This window comes from Mauremys mutica, chromosome 13 (assembly GCF_020497125.1).
Source record: "Mauremys mutica isolate MM-2020 ecotype Southern chromosome 13, ASM2049712v1, whole genome shotgun sequence".
Lineage (NCBI taxonomy): Eukaryota > Metazoa > Chordata > Testudines > Geoemydidae > Mauremys > Mauremys mutica.
The window spans coordinates 41,645,131-41,661,540 of NC_059084.1; the positions used below are offsets into that span (position 1 = coordinate 41,645,131).

A 16,410-nucleotide genomic window follows, 5' to 3' on the forward strand; every position below is an offset into this window, starting at 1 on the left:
CTGCAATCCATGTGCCTATTGCATATAAAGTGCAGCATATCCCTCCCTTGTGTCTGGGTCACAGATGCAAGAATAAATATATGAAATCTTCCATCTACTAATTAATCCACAAAAAAGGTAAAAGAATAATCCAGACCTCAGACAGGTGAGCCCCTTCTAACTGGGAGCAGACAACCGTGGCGAATGGAGCTTTAGTAGCTCTCTGATCTGTCACTAGCCCCACTAAGGAACTGAAGCTGTCTTCTTCATTGGATCTCGGATTTATGGCAGAAGGCAGGATGAAGTGTGTCTCTGATTCCTTTGGGAGCCAATCCCTGATGTTTCCCCATCTTAACAACCCAATTCTCGTTATGGGTCAGAAATTCATTAACATTTTTCTTCCCACACAGCTGACACCACTACATAAAGTTCAACAAGTCATCTGAGTTTACATGATTTTATTTATTGATGTATGTTTAAATGATGTGACTTTAGCTGCATTATAGGTCTGGCAATAGCAACACAGGTAGTAGGCTGGTTAACACTTCTCACTCCAACTCCTGTTTGCAATTGCTTAGACATTTGCCAAAATTCTCCACCTTGGCCTCTGCCTTGGCTCCATTTTTCAGCTGTTTCCAAGAAGGAGGGTGGTGACAAATGGGTGGAAATTCGCCATCTTTGAAAATTACCTGGGACCGACATTTGAACAGCTCTAATATTTAACAGGATTCAAGTAGGAAATTGAAATCTAAGATGGTCTAGAACTCAGAGGTGGACATAAACGTGTGTCTTGATTTGGCTGAGTTCTAAGCCATGGAAAATCACCGTTTATACTAGTTCAACCGATTTCATTCAACCTTAGTCACTTACTGTCCTTAACATTCCAGCTGGGGTTTATCAGAGGAAGCTAAGAGAGTAAAATATGCTCAACCCTTTGAAAACTCCCAAGCATGGTCCTAGGCCAGTGGTACCCAAACTGTGGCGCATGTGTGTAGGTATGTTAGGGGGTCGTGTTGGGGCCCAGGCCAGCCCCCATAGGGGGCGGGGAGGGAGCAGAACCCAGCCCCACTCCACCCCCAACTCTGCTCCAGCCCTACCCCCTGCCTTGGCCCCCAACCACAGCCCCACCCTGGCCCTGGTCCCGGTTGCCAGCCCTCACCATGGCCCAGCCACGGCTCCACTTCCAGCCCCATTCCCTTCCCCATCCCTGGCCCTGGCCCCAGACCTGCCCCCAGCTGCAGCCCCAGCCTCAGCCCCATTACACCTGTCCACGCTTTCCCCACCCCCCAGGAGCTATGGCCCTGGCTCCTGTTGGAGTGTTGACCCTGAAAAGTTTGGAGACCATTGTGGTAGGCCACACTGATCTTCCTGCATTGTTCTGAAGCAGACACACAGTACCCAGAAGATAAAACAGATCACCATCTGCACCCTTTCTTTCACCAGATTACTCTTTGGCCCAGAGGAAGATGCACTGGATTGGGAGCCAGGAGCATATTCTCACTCCCCTGAATGACTGGTATTAGGAAATCTGTGCACTCCAAACACCTTATTAGCAAGCAAGATCTCAGACCTCTGTCCCCGAGGAGTGTCAAGTATCATCCACTCCATTTCATAGGTGACATTTTACGGAAGTGAATGGAACTGCACTGATTTACAACATGTGGTGATCTGGTCCAGAGGACTCCAGAATAGACAGTGACTGGAATGGAGATCTGTAGTGGATAGGGATGAGGAGACCTTGCTAGAGCAGGCTGAAAATTTCCTGACAGACCCATGTTGCTGATTCAACAGATCTGACGTGCTCCCTGGGAACAGGTGGATTCTGTCCCAGCTTTCGATGTAACCAGGCCAGGAAGCAGACTGGCTAACATGCCCACCATGCAGCCAGCCTAGCAATTGGAAGGCCAGCTACCAAAGTCCCAGGCAGCCTGCTGGTTACTCAGCGTTACTGGCTCCACTGTAGCCCACTTGCTGGGCAGAATCCCTGAGCAGGTGACTCCCTAAGCAGCCGTAACTTCGACTCCTTGAGCAACCAATGCTTCTGCAGCTAGCTCACTGGACAGGCAGCTTCCTATCTCCCTGGGCAGCCCAGAAAGTCAAGCGGCCCCATGAGCCTATGAACAATTTTCAAGCTTTCATATTTTGTCCCCGGGCTGTCGATTTGGGATTAAAATTTGTTCCAACACCCACAGGAAGGAAATTCGGTTTTCCAGGCAGCTCTACGCCCTGCTCTTGTTCATTGCAGAAGCTGGAAAGTGTGTAGCTAATGGTGCACAGGCCTAACAGAAGAGAAGGGATAGTCTAGTGGCCTCAGGCCAAGGAAAATTGTCTTCTAGCCCTGGTTCTGCTACAGATTTCTGAAGCAATGTTTGGAGAGTCACTTCCATCAGGACTTTTGTGGGTGGCCACTAACTTGATAGGTCTGCAGCGCGATTTTCAGAAGTGTTGAGTGCTCACAACAGCAGCAAAGGTCACTGGGAGAGCCCAGCCCACCTCAGAAATCATGCCCAAGGAGTCTCAATTCAGTCACTAAGGCAGCCAAAACCAATAGGCACTTCTGCCAGTTGTGCCCTCAGCAGTGTGCTTATTAGACAAGTCACATTCTCTGAGGACTAGAGGTCACTGGAGATTTTTCAATGAAAGGTGTTTTTTTTCCCAGTGGAAAATTTAAATTTGTTGAAATGGAAATTCTGGAGGGAAAGTTTTGGTTTTGATGAATGTTTCATTGGTCTAGAATGGGAGCTGAACTGAAGAAGAGAGCCCACCCAAAGGGTAGACTGGGGTTAGAACACTAATCTGGTGAGTCTGGGGTCAGTCTACCAATTGTGCTGGTGGGAGCTGTTCCACTTTGTATAAATAATTCTATATTTAAAGCTCTACAGAGCTGGAGGCTATAGCTTGGTGCTTCAGAGGATGTGGGTGAGCTGAGTTCGAATCCCTGCTCTCCCTGTTTTGACCCAGGAAACCCAGAGCTGAGCCCCTGCTGGCTTTGGGGGAGAGGGTGGGGCCTTGCAGCAGAGCATGAGTGGGACCACAGCCTGGGTTAGGGGGGATTAGTCTCCCCTGGCCTATTATACTTGCTGCCCATGGCTCTAATGACCCGGCTATTCTGGGGTGGGTGGGTCTTGCTCTTGTTCTTTGTGAAAAAATTTAGTAGGCCTTAGATTCATCCTGAGGGAGAACAGGCTGAAAAATCTGTTTCCCACTCAGCGCTAGCGAGGAACCATTTTGTTCCACATATTTCTCTTCAGGGCCCTTTGGATATCCCTGTTCCTCAGGCTGTAGATAAAAGGGTTCAACATGGCAGGCAAAACACTGTAAAACAGGGAGAGAAGTTTACCACTGTCTGGAAATTCACTGGATCTGGGTCGTAAATAAAGGAGGATGCCAGAACCATAGAATAAAGCCACAACAATGAGGTGGGAGGAATAGATGGAGAAGGTTTTCCTCTTGCCCTCAGCTGATGGCATCATGAGGATGGTGGCGATAATCCGGATGTAGGACAACAGGATCAGGGCAAAGGGCACCATTCCAAAGAAAGTGACCATGATGTAAGTCAAGGTTTCATTCATGGAGGTGTCAGCATAGGCCAGCAGCAGCAGAGGGGCCGGGTCACAGAAGAAATGGTTGATCTCTTTGGAGCTACAGAAGGGTAAGATGAATACCAAACTGGTCTTCACTACCTGGGCCGGGATGCCGATAGTCCAGGAAGTGGCTGCCAGCAGAACACACACCTTCTTGTTCGTAATCATGGTATAACACAGGGGGTTGCATATTGCCACGTAGCGATCATACGCCATGATGTCCAGAAAGGAAGACTCTGTGCTCCCAAAGCAAAGGAAGAAGCCCATTTTCATGGCACAGCCGGCAAAGGACATGTGTTTGTCCCCTGAGATGAGGCTCACCAGCATTTTGGGGGACAGTGACCAAGGTGTAACCGACCTCTAAGGCAGACAAATTAGAGAGGAGAAAGTACATGGAGGTGTGAAGGGTGGGATCCACCAAAGTTACAAGGATAATGAGGAGGTTTCCCACCACAGTGACCAGATAAATGGCTTTCATAAACAGTTAGTTAAGGGTTAAGGTCTCTTTTACCTGTAAAGGGTTAACAAGCAGTAACCTGATGAACACCTGACCAGAGGACCAATCAAGGGACAAGATAGTTTCAAATCTCTGGGGAGGGAAGGCTTTGTCTGTGTTCTTTGTTTGAGTGTTTGTGCTCTCTTTGGATCTAAGAGAGGCCAGACATGTCTCCAAGTTCTCCTGGAGTATTTCCTACTATCCAGTATAGTGAGTATTAGAAAGGCAAATTAGTCTATAATTTTATTTCTGCATTTGCAATTGTGTGTTTGCTAAAGAAATATCTTTATTTCTGTTTGCTGTTACTTTGATTATTCTGAGAAAGGACGGGGGGGGGAACCTCTCCACGCTTATAAGTTAGACCCTCTATTTTTGCATCCTGGTAATACAGAGATAGTGTACTTTTCTTTCTTTCTTTAAAAAAATCTTTTCTTTTTTAGAACTTGATTGATTTCTTCCCTTGTTTGGATTTTCAGGGGAAGGGGAGGGGGAAAAAGTGAATCTCTCTTTGTTTGATTCAAGGAGTTTGAATCAAGGTATTTTTCCCAAGGACTAAGGGAAAGGGATGGGGGAAAAGTGAATCCCTCTTTGTTTTGATTCAAGGAATTTGAATCCAAGTATCTCTCCTAAGCACTAGGAGAGGGGAGGGGGGAAATGGGCTGTTTCCCTTTGTGTTGAGATTCAAGTTTGAATCTGTGTTCCCCAGGGAAAGTTTTGGGGGAACAGGGATTGTGTCAGACACTTAAACTTGACTGGTGGCAGCAAGAACCAGATCTAAACTAGGATTTTAGTTTAGAGGAGTCCATGCAGGTCCCCATCTTGTGAACGCTAAAGTTCAAAGTGGGGAATAAACCTATGACAATGGCTAACAGTGCCACAAAGAGTAAAACCTGCCTCTCTGGAGAGGCAGAAAATACCAGGAGAAGAAACTCAGTTACCACAGTTTGATTCAAGATAATCATTTTTTCATAAGTGTTCAACTGGAAGACAAACAGAGACAGGTATTACATGGTGTATCCACCATCTATAGGTCTCCTATCAACTAAAATTGGATACCTTTCTTCAAAGGTCTGTGTCTCTAGGGAAGCCCAGCAACCACATAGGCCTGCAAATGGGGTTCTATTCCCTTCTACAGAAAATGTCAAAAATGGTGGTTTTCATTTGGAATGAAACCCAATTTCAAAAGATTGAAATCTTTCATGAAACAGAACCACTTTTCTCCCTCAACTCAACTCATAACTAGAGCTGGCCAAAGTATTTATTCTGAATCACAGTCATTACGAGTGGGCTTGAATGAAGAAGAAATAAAGGACTATGCATCAGACTCCACCCCTTTGGTCAATGATACCTTAGTCACCAATGAGCACCATTGATTTCAAAAGAGAGAATCTGTTACCTTTTCTCTCAGACTGGGGTTTTCAAAGAAACCTAAGAGATTTATGCTTCCTAATTTCAATTAGATTTATGTACTTGAAAATTCCAGTCTCACTGCTGATTTCAATACGACCATTCAAGCAGTGAGGTACTAACTCAACATGTATAAGAATGTTGATCTGTGCGATCAAGATTACTTGAGACAAAAATCCCATTCACTTGGATCATGATTTTCTTGAGTCTAATGCTGGAAAGTCATAAATATTTCACACGGAATGTATTCACACTCCATTCCTCAGGTTCTGATTTCATCATCAGATTCATGTGGATTAACCTGTAGTCCATGTGTGAGAACTGAAATCAATGTTTTCTCCCTTTCCCCTATGTTTTAGCTGACTTCTCTATTTAGATTAAAAATTCTTTGGAACAGAGACTTTCTTTTATTCTATGTTTATCTAGTACCTAGCCCTATAGGGACTCGCAAAATGAACATGGTAACTACTACTAACAAGAATGTTACTCTGCATGGGCATAAAGGAACATCTGCATGAATCTTGTTTCAGAAGCAGGTTATAGCTTCAGTTAGATGCTTTGATTGATGGAAATCATCATGAAACAAATGACCAGTTAATAAAGGTTGTCACAGTTCAGGGCCAGCAGCACCTCTGACCTCTCTCAGCGTCTCCCTGAGTGCAACCTGTTCTGGTGACAGGTCTCTTACCTTCACCTCTCTGGGGTGGAATCCTACAGTTCTCCCACTATCAGACAAGGGTACAGCCCATTGGGTACCAGCTGTGTTTGCCCCACAGACCCAGCTAGATTTGGCTGCCCTGCAAGGCTTCCCTTTGGGATCTGGGACTAGTGGTGAATCCAGTGACCACAAAACAGACTTTTCTAAACAAAGTATCGTTTAGTCTCAACAGCAGGAATCAAAGCATAACAATTAAACAACAGAAGGCCTACATGTACCTGTCTTACTTAAAGTTTATCCAAACACCCATGCTTCTAGGACAGGGATTCAGTCTGCTTTCTCCTTCTTCCTCTGTTTGTCTCTGCCAAGCTCCAAGCCTCTGGTTTTCATCGACTGCAAAGTTGTTTGATTCAGTTTTCCCGCTTGAATCTCTCCCCCCACCCCCATATCAAGCTGGAGGTTCAGACTCAGTCACAGGTAAACATCAAAGGAATTGACACCTAAATTGTCGTGATAAGTATTGGTGAATGGTGCGATCTGAAAATTACACCTTTCTTCCTGCCTATCTGTGGTCCACTTGTGAGAGAGTTAACCTCTTTGTAACAATATAGCAACCAACATCAATACAAACAAACGAACAGATGAATGGAGAATATTGTAAAAATAATATAGACAACTTCCATGTCCCTCACAATGATAATAATTTTATTTACCACTAAAAACTTTGGCAAATATCAACAATGGAAATTTTTACCTTTATATATAAAAGAAATGAAAAAAAATACCAAGCTTTTATTGAATTGATAGTAAGAGATTAACAATTCCAGCAATCAAACACATAGAATTTGCCCATTTTTTTAATGTAATGATTAATGATTAACTAGACAGCTAAACAGTCATTATGTCTTAGGGAATTTTCTTTTTCATGCTTTTTCTCCTCATTTTTTGTACTGAAAATAAAAACCAAACAAATATTATAATTTTCATCCTTTTAAATCATTTTACATTAATTATCCAGAACATGGCAGCCTATAATTGGAATACTGCAATACTTCTGGCTACTGCTATTAACAAAGTATTTAACCCTAACTCCTAGTACTGTATAGTTAGCTTCCCATGCCTCCTTTTCACCTTTGCCATGTTATTGATGTTTATATGTATCATGACCACAGCAGTCTCTGGAATCTCTCTAGTCTGTTGACTAGAGCTGGGTGAAAGTTTTCCAACATAACAGTTTTCCATCAAAAAAGGATGATTCAAGTTAATAAAAAAGAGAATGTACAAATGTTGTTGTATTTTGACTGAAACATATAAAATGTTTAATATAATATAATATAATCATTGAAATGATAAAGTCAAAATAAAGGGCTTCAAACTTTAAAAAATGAAACATATTGACCTGATTGAAATAAAATGTTTTGGTAAGTTTGTTTCAGTATTTCCAAATTGAGGGGATTTTTGGCATGTTGGTTTCATGGGAAATTTCAGAAAAATGAGCAGCAAAGAGTCCTGTGGCACCTTATAGACTAACAGACGTATTGGAGCATGAGCTTTCGTGGGTGAATACCCACTTCGTCGGATGCATGAGTTTTTCTTCCAGTTCTGGATGAATGAAAGTTTCAAAATGTAGAATTTCCTGTGGAATAGAAATTCCAAGATTTGACCTGCTCTGCTGTCAATTTAATAACAGTCTGCACGCAGAGCCATCCTCCATTTCAAATTAAACAAGCCATGTCAGCAATAGGTAGCATTTTCTGTACGTTTATCTGGAGCCAGATCAAAAACATTCCCAAGGAATTGTGGGTTACAATACATATGTTTATCCAAGGGTCCAGGCCCCCTTCTTGGTTATTCACAGCACAAGAAGTAATAGTGCTAGCATTGTAGCATATAGAGGGCTCAATCACCAATCACTTCCCTGTTGTGCTGGGTGTTTCACACACATGTAGTAAAGAGACAACAGCTGCCCAATGAATTTATGGGCAGGATGAAACAGGTGGACAAGAAAAGAAAAGAAAAGTTCAGTAACGATGGGTAAAGATAGGAAGAGGTCTGCATCTCCCTCACCCTTTTCCTTTGAAACCTCTCCCAGATACACCAGGTCTTTCACCAGCTAACACACACTAGCTTTATGGGAAAACATAAAATATTCCCAGCCTGTCAATATTTCCTATTCCTTTCTTCCAACTCCTGGATGGACCCACTACTACATGGCCACACCACACACCCCTCATCAGATCCCTACCCCAATAATTCCACTTCTTTCCAAGCCCCCTTTATTCCCTTCTCTCACTAGCACCTTTGCACCCTTGCCCAGGCTGCCAGGCTGAGATTTTCAAAGCTGCCTGACAGTTTGGGCACCTCATTCCCATTACACTTCACTGGAATGGTACCCAAAGCCATGAGCTGCCTTCCCTGAACCAGTTCTGCACAAACATCTCTCTCCTCCTTCATTTCAGTCTTCAGAACAATGCCTTATTCTAGAATCCCTCTAGTAATACTTCCAGTCAAAGAAAGAAAGAAAGAAAGAAACTAGGATGCCTGTGCTACTAGCCAAGCAATGCTCATTGCCCAGTTGTGTGTGTTCTGTCCCACTCCATCCATCCATTGCCTGTTGTTATCTCCCCAGCATGTTGATTTGCCATGATCACCTGAGTCAACAGGCTCTTAGGAGCAAGACCATGTATTTATGTCCATTATAAGGCACCGTGCACCCCACCTAGCTCTCAATACATGCTTAAAGAATAATGTGAGACAATATCATTATTAGTTCTCTAATAATATCAAGCAAGTCTCTCCCCTGCCTTGAGAACAAAGGGCCATTTCTTCAGTAGCTCATCAGGCAGATATAAGTATGAACAAAATGACGTGTCTAGGGATACGAGACCCTACGTATGGTCTCACTGATCTCCACAAACAACTGCAGCCTCCCCAGAGCATTGTCCACCTTGAACACCAGTGTGAATAGCAAGGATTCATGAAGGTTAACATAACCAGCTAATGTTTCAGCACTCAAGTGAGTAACTCTTCCTCTAGCAGTTAGTCACAGAGTTCTCCTGCCCTCCTGCGCAATGATCACACATTGCCCAAAAGAATAAGGGTTGCAGGATTGGGTCCTTAAGGGAATGTCTATATCATAGATGGGAGCTAGCTTGGTTCCAGCTAGGGCACTAAAACTAGCAGTGTGGAAATTGCAGAGATGCAGGGGATGAGCTGTGTTTGAGAGCCAGATCTGCTGCCTGAGATGCAATGTCTACACTGCTAGTTTTCGCTCACCTGTGACTAGTCCAAGTCTGTGTGCTCAGGCTGGGGGACTCATATCCACCTGCAGTGTAGATCTAGCCCTAAGGGTCTTCTTCAATCCACCGGGTTGTTCACTGAGTTTTGCTTGCAAAAGTGGCCTCCTCCTGAAGCCCTTACTCACACAGCTAGTAGATACGCATGCAAGTGCTCATAGCAAAGCCAGCATGGTCACTAGACTGAGTTATGGTTACTCATGTAAAGGTGGCAGGATCAGGCCCAAAGAGTGAAGAATTGGGACCAGGTCAATTACACAGAATGAATTTGAAGCCAAATCCTGGTTATGAAGCCAGCAGTAGCTGTGTGTGCTCAGCACCTCTCAGGAATGGGCAAACAAAGTTTGTGTTGCATCTATGCATAAACTACTCCCTGAATTTATGTATCATAGAATCATAGAATCCAAGATCAGAAGGGACCATTATGATCATCTAGTCTGACCTCCTGCTAGATGCAGGCCACATAAGCCGATCCACCCACTCCTTAAGCAAGCGACCCCTGCCCCATGCTTCGGAGGAAGGCGAAAAACCTCCAGGGCCACTGCCAATCTTCCCTGGAGGAAAATTCCTTCCTGACCCCAAATATGGCGGTCAGCTGAACCCCGAGCATGCGGGCAAGACTCTCCAGCCATACCCTCTGGAAAAAGGTTATATCATATCATTGACCCATTGTACTATTTACCAGTGTGGCACTTAATTGACCTATTGACTAAGCCCGTTATCCTATCATACCATCTCCTCCATAAACTTATCTAGCTTAATCTTAAAGTCATGGAGGTCCTTCGCCCCCACTGTTTCCCTCGGTAGGCTGTTCCAGTATTGCACTCCCCTGATGGTTAGAAACCTTCGTCGAATTTCAAGCCTGAATTTCCTGACTGACAATTTATATCCGTTTGTCCTCGTGTCCACATTAGCACTGAGCTGAAATAATTCCTCTCCTTCCCTGGTATTTATCCCTCTGATATATTTAAAGAGTGCAATCATATCTCCTCTTATCCTTCTTTTGGTTAAGGAAAACAAACCGAGCTCCTCAAGTCTCCTTTCATACGACAGGCCTTCCATTCCTCGGATCATTCTAGTGGCCCTTCTTTGTACCCGTTCCAGTTTGAATTCATCCTTCTTAAACATGGGAGACCAAAACTGCACACAATACTCCAAATGAGGTCTCACCAACGCCTTATATAACGGGACTAGCACCTCCTTATCCCTACTAGAAATACCTCGCCTAATGCATCCCAAGACCGCATTAGCTTTTTTAACGGCCACATCACATTGCCTACTCATAGTCATCCTACGATCAACCAGGACTCCTAGGTCCTTCTCCTCCTCCGTTACTTCCAACTGGTGCGTCCCCAGCTTATAACTAAAATTCTTGTTAGTCATTCCTAAATGCATAACCTTACACTTCTCACTATTGAATTTCATCCTGTTACTAATACTCCAGTTTACAAGGTCATCCAAATCTCCCTGGAGGATATCCCGATCCTTTTCCGAATTGACAATACCTCCCAACTTGTTGTCATCCGCAAACTTTATCAGCCCACTCCTACTCTTGGTTCCCAGGTCAGCAATAAATAGATTGAATAAAATCGGACCCAAAACCAAACCTTGAGGAACTCCACTGGTAACCCCCCTCCAACCTGACAGTTCCCCCTTCAATACTACCCTCTGAAGTCTCCCCTTTAACCAGTTCCTTATCCACCTCTGGATTTTCATTTCGATCCCCATCTTTTCCAATTTAACCAGTAATTCTTCATGCGGTACCGTATCAAACGCCTTACTGAAATCCAGATATATTAGATCCACCGCATTTCCCTTGTCTAAAAAATCTGTTACTTTCTCAAAGAAGGAGATCAGGTTGGTTTGGCACGATCTACCTTTCATAAATCCATGCTGTAATCTATCCCAGTTGCCATCGGCCTCATGCTCCGGAACCACTCTCTCTTTTAAGATTTTTTCCATGACTTTGCATACTACAGATGTTAAACTAACAGGCCTGTAGTTACCCGGGTCACTTTTTTTCCCCTTCTTGAATATAGGAACTACATTAGCTAATCTCCAGTCAAACGGTACAACCCCCGAATTTAGAGACTTATTAAAAATTATCGCTAACGGGCTAGCAATATCATTTGCCAATTCCCTTAATATTCTAGGATGAAGATTATCCGGGCCCCCCGATTTACTTCCGTTAAGTTGTTCAAGTTTGGCTTCTACCTCAGATACCGTAATGTCTACCCCCATATCTTCATTCCCATCGGTCCCTCTATCACTATTCCTTAGCCCTTCATTAGCCTCATTAAAGACCGAGGCAAAATATTCGTTCAGATATTGTGCCATTCCAAGATTATCCCTAATCTCCACTCCGTTTAAAGTTTTAAGCGGTCCCACTTCTTCTTTCTTGGTTTTCTTCCTATTTATATGGCTAAAAAACCGTTTGCTATTGGTTTTAATCCCCTTCGCTAGGTCCATCTCCTCCCGTCGCTTTGCCTTTCTCACTGCTTCCCTACACCCTCTGACCTCAATAAGATAGGTTTCTTTGCTGATCGCTCCCATTTTCCACTCCTGGTACGCTTTCTGTTTTTTCTTAATGACCCCTCTAAGACGCTTGCTCATCCAGCTCGGTCTAAAACTGCTACCTACGAGCCGTTTTCCCCTTCTCGGGATACATGCCTCTGACAACTCCTGCAACTTCAACCTGAAGTAACCCCAGGCGTCATCTGCCTTTAGATCCCTAAATATCTTAGTCCAGTCCACTTCCCTAACTAGTCGCCTTAATTTAGTAAAGTTAGCCCTTTTGAAATCGTAAACCCTAGTCTCAGATGCACTATTGATTATCCTCCCATTTATTTTGAAACGAATTAGCTCATGATCACTCGAGCCAAGGTTGTCCCCTACAACAATTTCCTCAACAAGGTCCTCGTTACTCACCAAAATCAAATCTAAAATGGCATTCCCCCTCGTCGGTTCAGCAACCACTTGATGAAGGAATTCATTAGCTATCACATCTAGGAAAAGCTGAGCCCTATTATTATTACTAGCATTTGTTTCCCAATCTATATCCGGGAAGTTAAAGTCCCCCATGATCAAGCAGTTCCTATTAGTATTTACCTCCTTAAAAACATTAAAGAGCTATCTATCTGTCTCCAAGCTAGATCCCGGCGGTCTATAGCACACCCCAATCACTATCCCGGGTGAGGCTCTGGTAGTTTTTTTCCCCAATGTGACCGTTGCCCAGACAGACGCCGTATTATCTATTGCATTGCTAGTTATCTCATTACATGTCACCTCATTATTGATATACAATGCTACTCCCCCACCTTTACCTTTGCATCGGTCTTTCCTAAACAGCACATACCCTTCCATACCTGTACTCCAGTCATGGCTACCGTTCCACCATGTTTCGGTTATTCCTACGATATCCGGTTTCAATTCTCGGACCAGGAGCTCCAGTTCCTCCATTTTGTTACCTAAGCTTCTTGCATTGGTGAACAAACATCCTAATTTTTCCTGTTGGGCTCCTCTCACTCTTTTCACCCAACTCGGTAGGGACACAGTACTTCCAGTATGACTTGTAGATCTAGTATCCGTCCCCCCCCCCTTCCTTACACCTAACCGTCCCCCTCTGGCTATATCTGTTGTTATCTTGTTGTTCTCACTCCCAATGTATAAATTTGGCGTGGAGAGCACCAGGACCTCTCCCAATCGTCTCCCCCCAGTGTCTAGTTTAAAGCTCTTTGAATCAGATGAGCCAGCCTCCCTCCTAGAAGTCTACTTCCTTCCCTACTTAGGTGGAGCCCATCCCGTGAGAACAGTTGTCTGTCCCCAAAAGCCTCCCAGTGCCCATATATCCCAAAGCCCTCCTTGTAACACCACTCCCTCAGCCAACTATTAATCGTCACGATCCTGTCACCCCTTTGGCGCCCTTCCCTAGGGACAGGTAGGATCCCACTGAAGATCACCTGAGCCTCAATTTCCTTGAGCGTCTTACCCAACCTAGCATAGTCTCCCTTGATCCTTTCTAGCGAGAATCTAGCAGTGTCATTCGTTCCCACATGAAGGATGACCAAAGGGTTCTTACCTGCTCCTCTTAGGATCCTTTTCAACCTCAGGTCCACATCCCGTATTTTAGCGCCCGGTAGACAGCACACCCTTCTGTTCTCCGGATCGGCCCTGGTCACAGGCCTGTCCAACCTTCTCAGTATGGAATCCCCAATCACGTAGACCTGCCTTCGCCTGGGGACAGTGCAGTCCTCTAACCTATCCCCCGTTCCCCCTGGTTGCAAGCTCCTTCCATTCCTATCATCCCTTGTGGTTCCCCTTAAGCCATCCTGTATCCTCCCTGGGCCCAAACTTGGTGCTACTTCCATAGACTCCTCCCCTTTTTCTATGGGACTGGCCGCTCGTCTCTTTTTCCTTGGCCTCCCACCGTCAGCGATCATCTGCTTTACCCCTTCCTCATTCTCCAAACCTTCAAACCTGTTCCTTAGCTCAATTTCCCCCTCACTGGCTCTCCTTTTCCTTGGCCTGCTTCTCACGGTCACATGCTTCCACCGCCCATCTTCCTCATCTGGTGGTCCCCCCTCAGTGGCCTCAGCCCCTGCTCCCCCCTGTGCCCCTGGGCATTCCCCTTCAGTTACTGCTTGCCATTGCTCCATCAGCTGCTCGAACCCCCTTCTATTCTCTATCAGGGTTTCTACCTGCAGCTCTAGACCCTGGATCTTTTCCTCCAGCAGCTCTATTAGGCGGCACTTCATACATAAATAGTACTGTTCTGGGTCCCCCGCTAGGACCAGGTACATACCGCAGCTGCTGCATGCTCTCATCCTCGGTGTGTCCTCTGCTGCTTGGCTCATGGCTGCTGGCTGCTGCTGTCTCGGCCTCGCTTGGGAACTCCAATGGGAACTCCCACTCAAACTCCCCTGTTAGCCGCCCTGTTGGCTGGCTCCTGGGCCGCTGCGATCAGCTGTGCCGCTGCCTGGCTGGGCGGCCGCTTTTATAGGCGCCTAGCTCCACCCCCTAATCAGGGCTCAGCAGTCTGCCCTGACAGAGAGAGACACAAGCACCCCAAAGACAGACGCAAACACAAAATACCTGGCTCCTCCAATGGGAACTCCCACTCAAACTCCCCTGTTAGCTGCCCTGTTGGCCGGCTCCTCGGCCGCTGCGATCAGCTGTGCCGCTGCCTGGCTGGGCGGCCGCTTTTATAGGCGCCTAGCTCCGCCCCCTAATCAGGGCTCAGCAGTCTGCCCCGACAGAGAGAGACACAAGCACCCCAAAGACAGATGCAAACACAAAATACCTGGCTCCTCCAATGGGAACTCCCACTCAAACTCCCCTGTTAGCCGCCCTGTTGGCCGGCTCCTGGGCCGCTGCGATCACGAATTTAAACTGGAGCTCTCCATTGGGCCAGTTTGTCACCCACAAAGGGCCATATTAAATAGTTTGAAAACTGTGTGATTCATGCAAGACTTTTGTATCTAAGTGGTCAAGTTCCCATGGGCTGTGAGTGCCAGCACATGGGAAACAGTGCGTTCTCAGTCTTTTAAAAACTTCCAGTCCAGACTGGCTGCCTTTCAAACATAAGTTATTGGGATCAGTACAGGGGTAACCGGGTGAAATTATCCATCCAGGCTAGCTGATCTAATGGGTCTTTCTGGCCATCAAATCTATTAATCTATTAAAAAAACAGGAACAACTAAAATCTTTGGCGATTATTTCCAAAAGTTGTTTCTGGATTTGGGCCTAAATTCCAGCATTGCTGACCACCCCCAGATCATACTAAAGCCAACGGGAGCTGAAGCTTCTCAGAAGTTCCAAAAATAATTCAAGCCCGATGGTCAAAATCGTGTAGCCTGTCCACTAATTTGGGGTGCCTCCATTTTTGGTGCCCAGTTTGTGAGAATGGAGACCTGGGTTTTCCGATTTGCTGAGCACTCTGAGCTTTCATGGATTTCTGTTGGGGTTGTGGGTGCACAGCAATTTTGGAAAGAAAGACCATATTGGTTGATGTTAAATTGAGGCACCCAAAGTTAGTGGCTATTTAACAAAATTTGGCTTGCAAAGACCCATCACCTGCAGGGTCCAACTTTTGGTAGAATCAGACCTTTAGCACAATGTCCTTGTGTTGTTACTTAGGACCCTAGTACTTTCTTCATCCTTACTTTTGTCATGTGAGTTGTACCATTGGATCCAATCATAGAACCATAGGACCACAACTGAAATCCAGGACCTCTATGGTGGCATTTTCAGAAATGCTCCCAGTTCCACGTGCAGGGCCAGGTAGGCAGGCAGAGCTTCAGAGTCTCAATGCGTGGATGAGACAATGGTGTAGAGAGGAGGGGTTCACGTTCATTAGGAACTGGGGAAACTTCTGGGATGGGAGGAGCCTATACAGGAGAGATGGGCTCCACCTAAACCAAAGTGGAACCAGACTGCTGGCGCTAAACATTAAAAAGGTTGTAGAGCAGTTTTTAAAGTAGGAGATGGGGGAAAGCCGACTGCTGCAGAGGAGCGTGTGGATCGGACACAGACTTCTCTTAGGGGAGAGTCTGATGATAGAGAATCTCCAGGTTATAGTCAGGAGCAGAGGACTGAAAAGTATAATGTAAGGGCCGGATCAGATGATAAACAGTCACATAAAAAAGAATCTGGCACATCAGAAAAAGGCAGGCTAATAAACAGGGACAAGTTTTTAAAGTGCTTGTACACAAATGCCAGAAGTCTAAATAATAAGATGGGTGAACTAGAGTGCCTTGTGATAAAGGAGGATATAGATATAATAGGCATCACAGAAACCTGGTGGACTGAGAGCAACCAATGGGACACAATCATTCCGGGGTACAAAATATATCGGAAGGACAGAACAGGTCGTGCAGGGGGAGGAGTGGCACTATATGTGAAAGAAAGTGTAGATTCAAATGAAGTAAAAATCGTAAGCGAATCCACATGTTCCATAGAGTCTCTATGGATAGAAATTTCATGCTCTAGTAA

The 16,410-nt window shown here is 45.2% G+C and overlaps 1 pseudogene; it reads right to left on the bottom strand.

The window, feature by feature from the left end:
* Positions 1-3,191: 3,191 nt before the first annotated feature.
* Positions 3,192-15,590, bottom strand: LOC123347348 (annotated as a pseudogene).
* Positions 15,591-16,410: the final 820 nt, after the last annotated feature.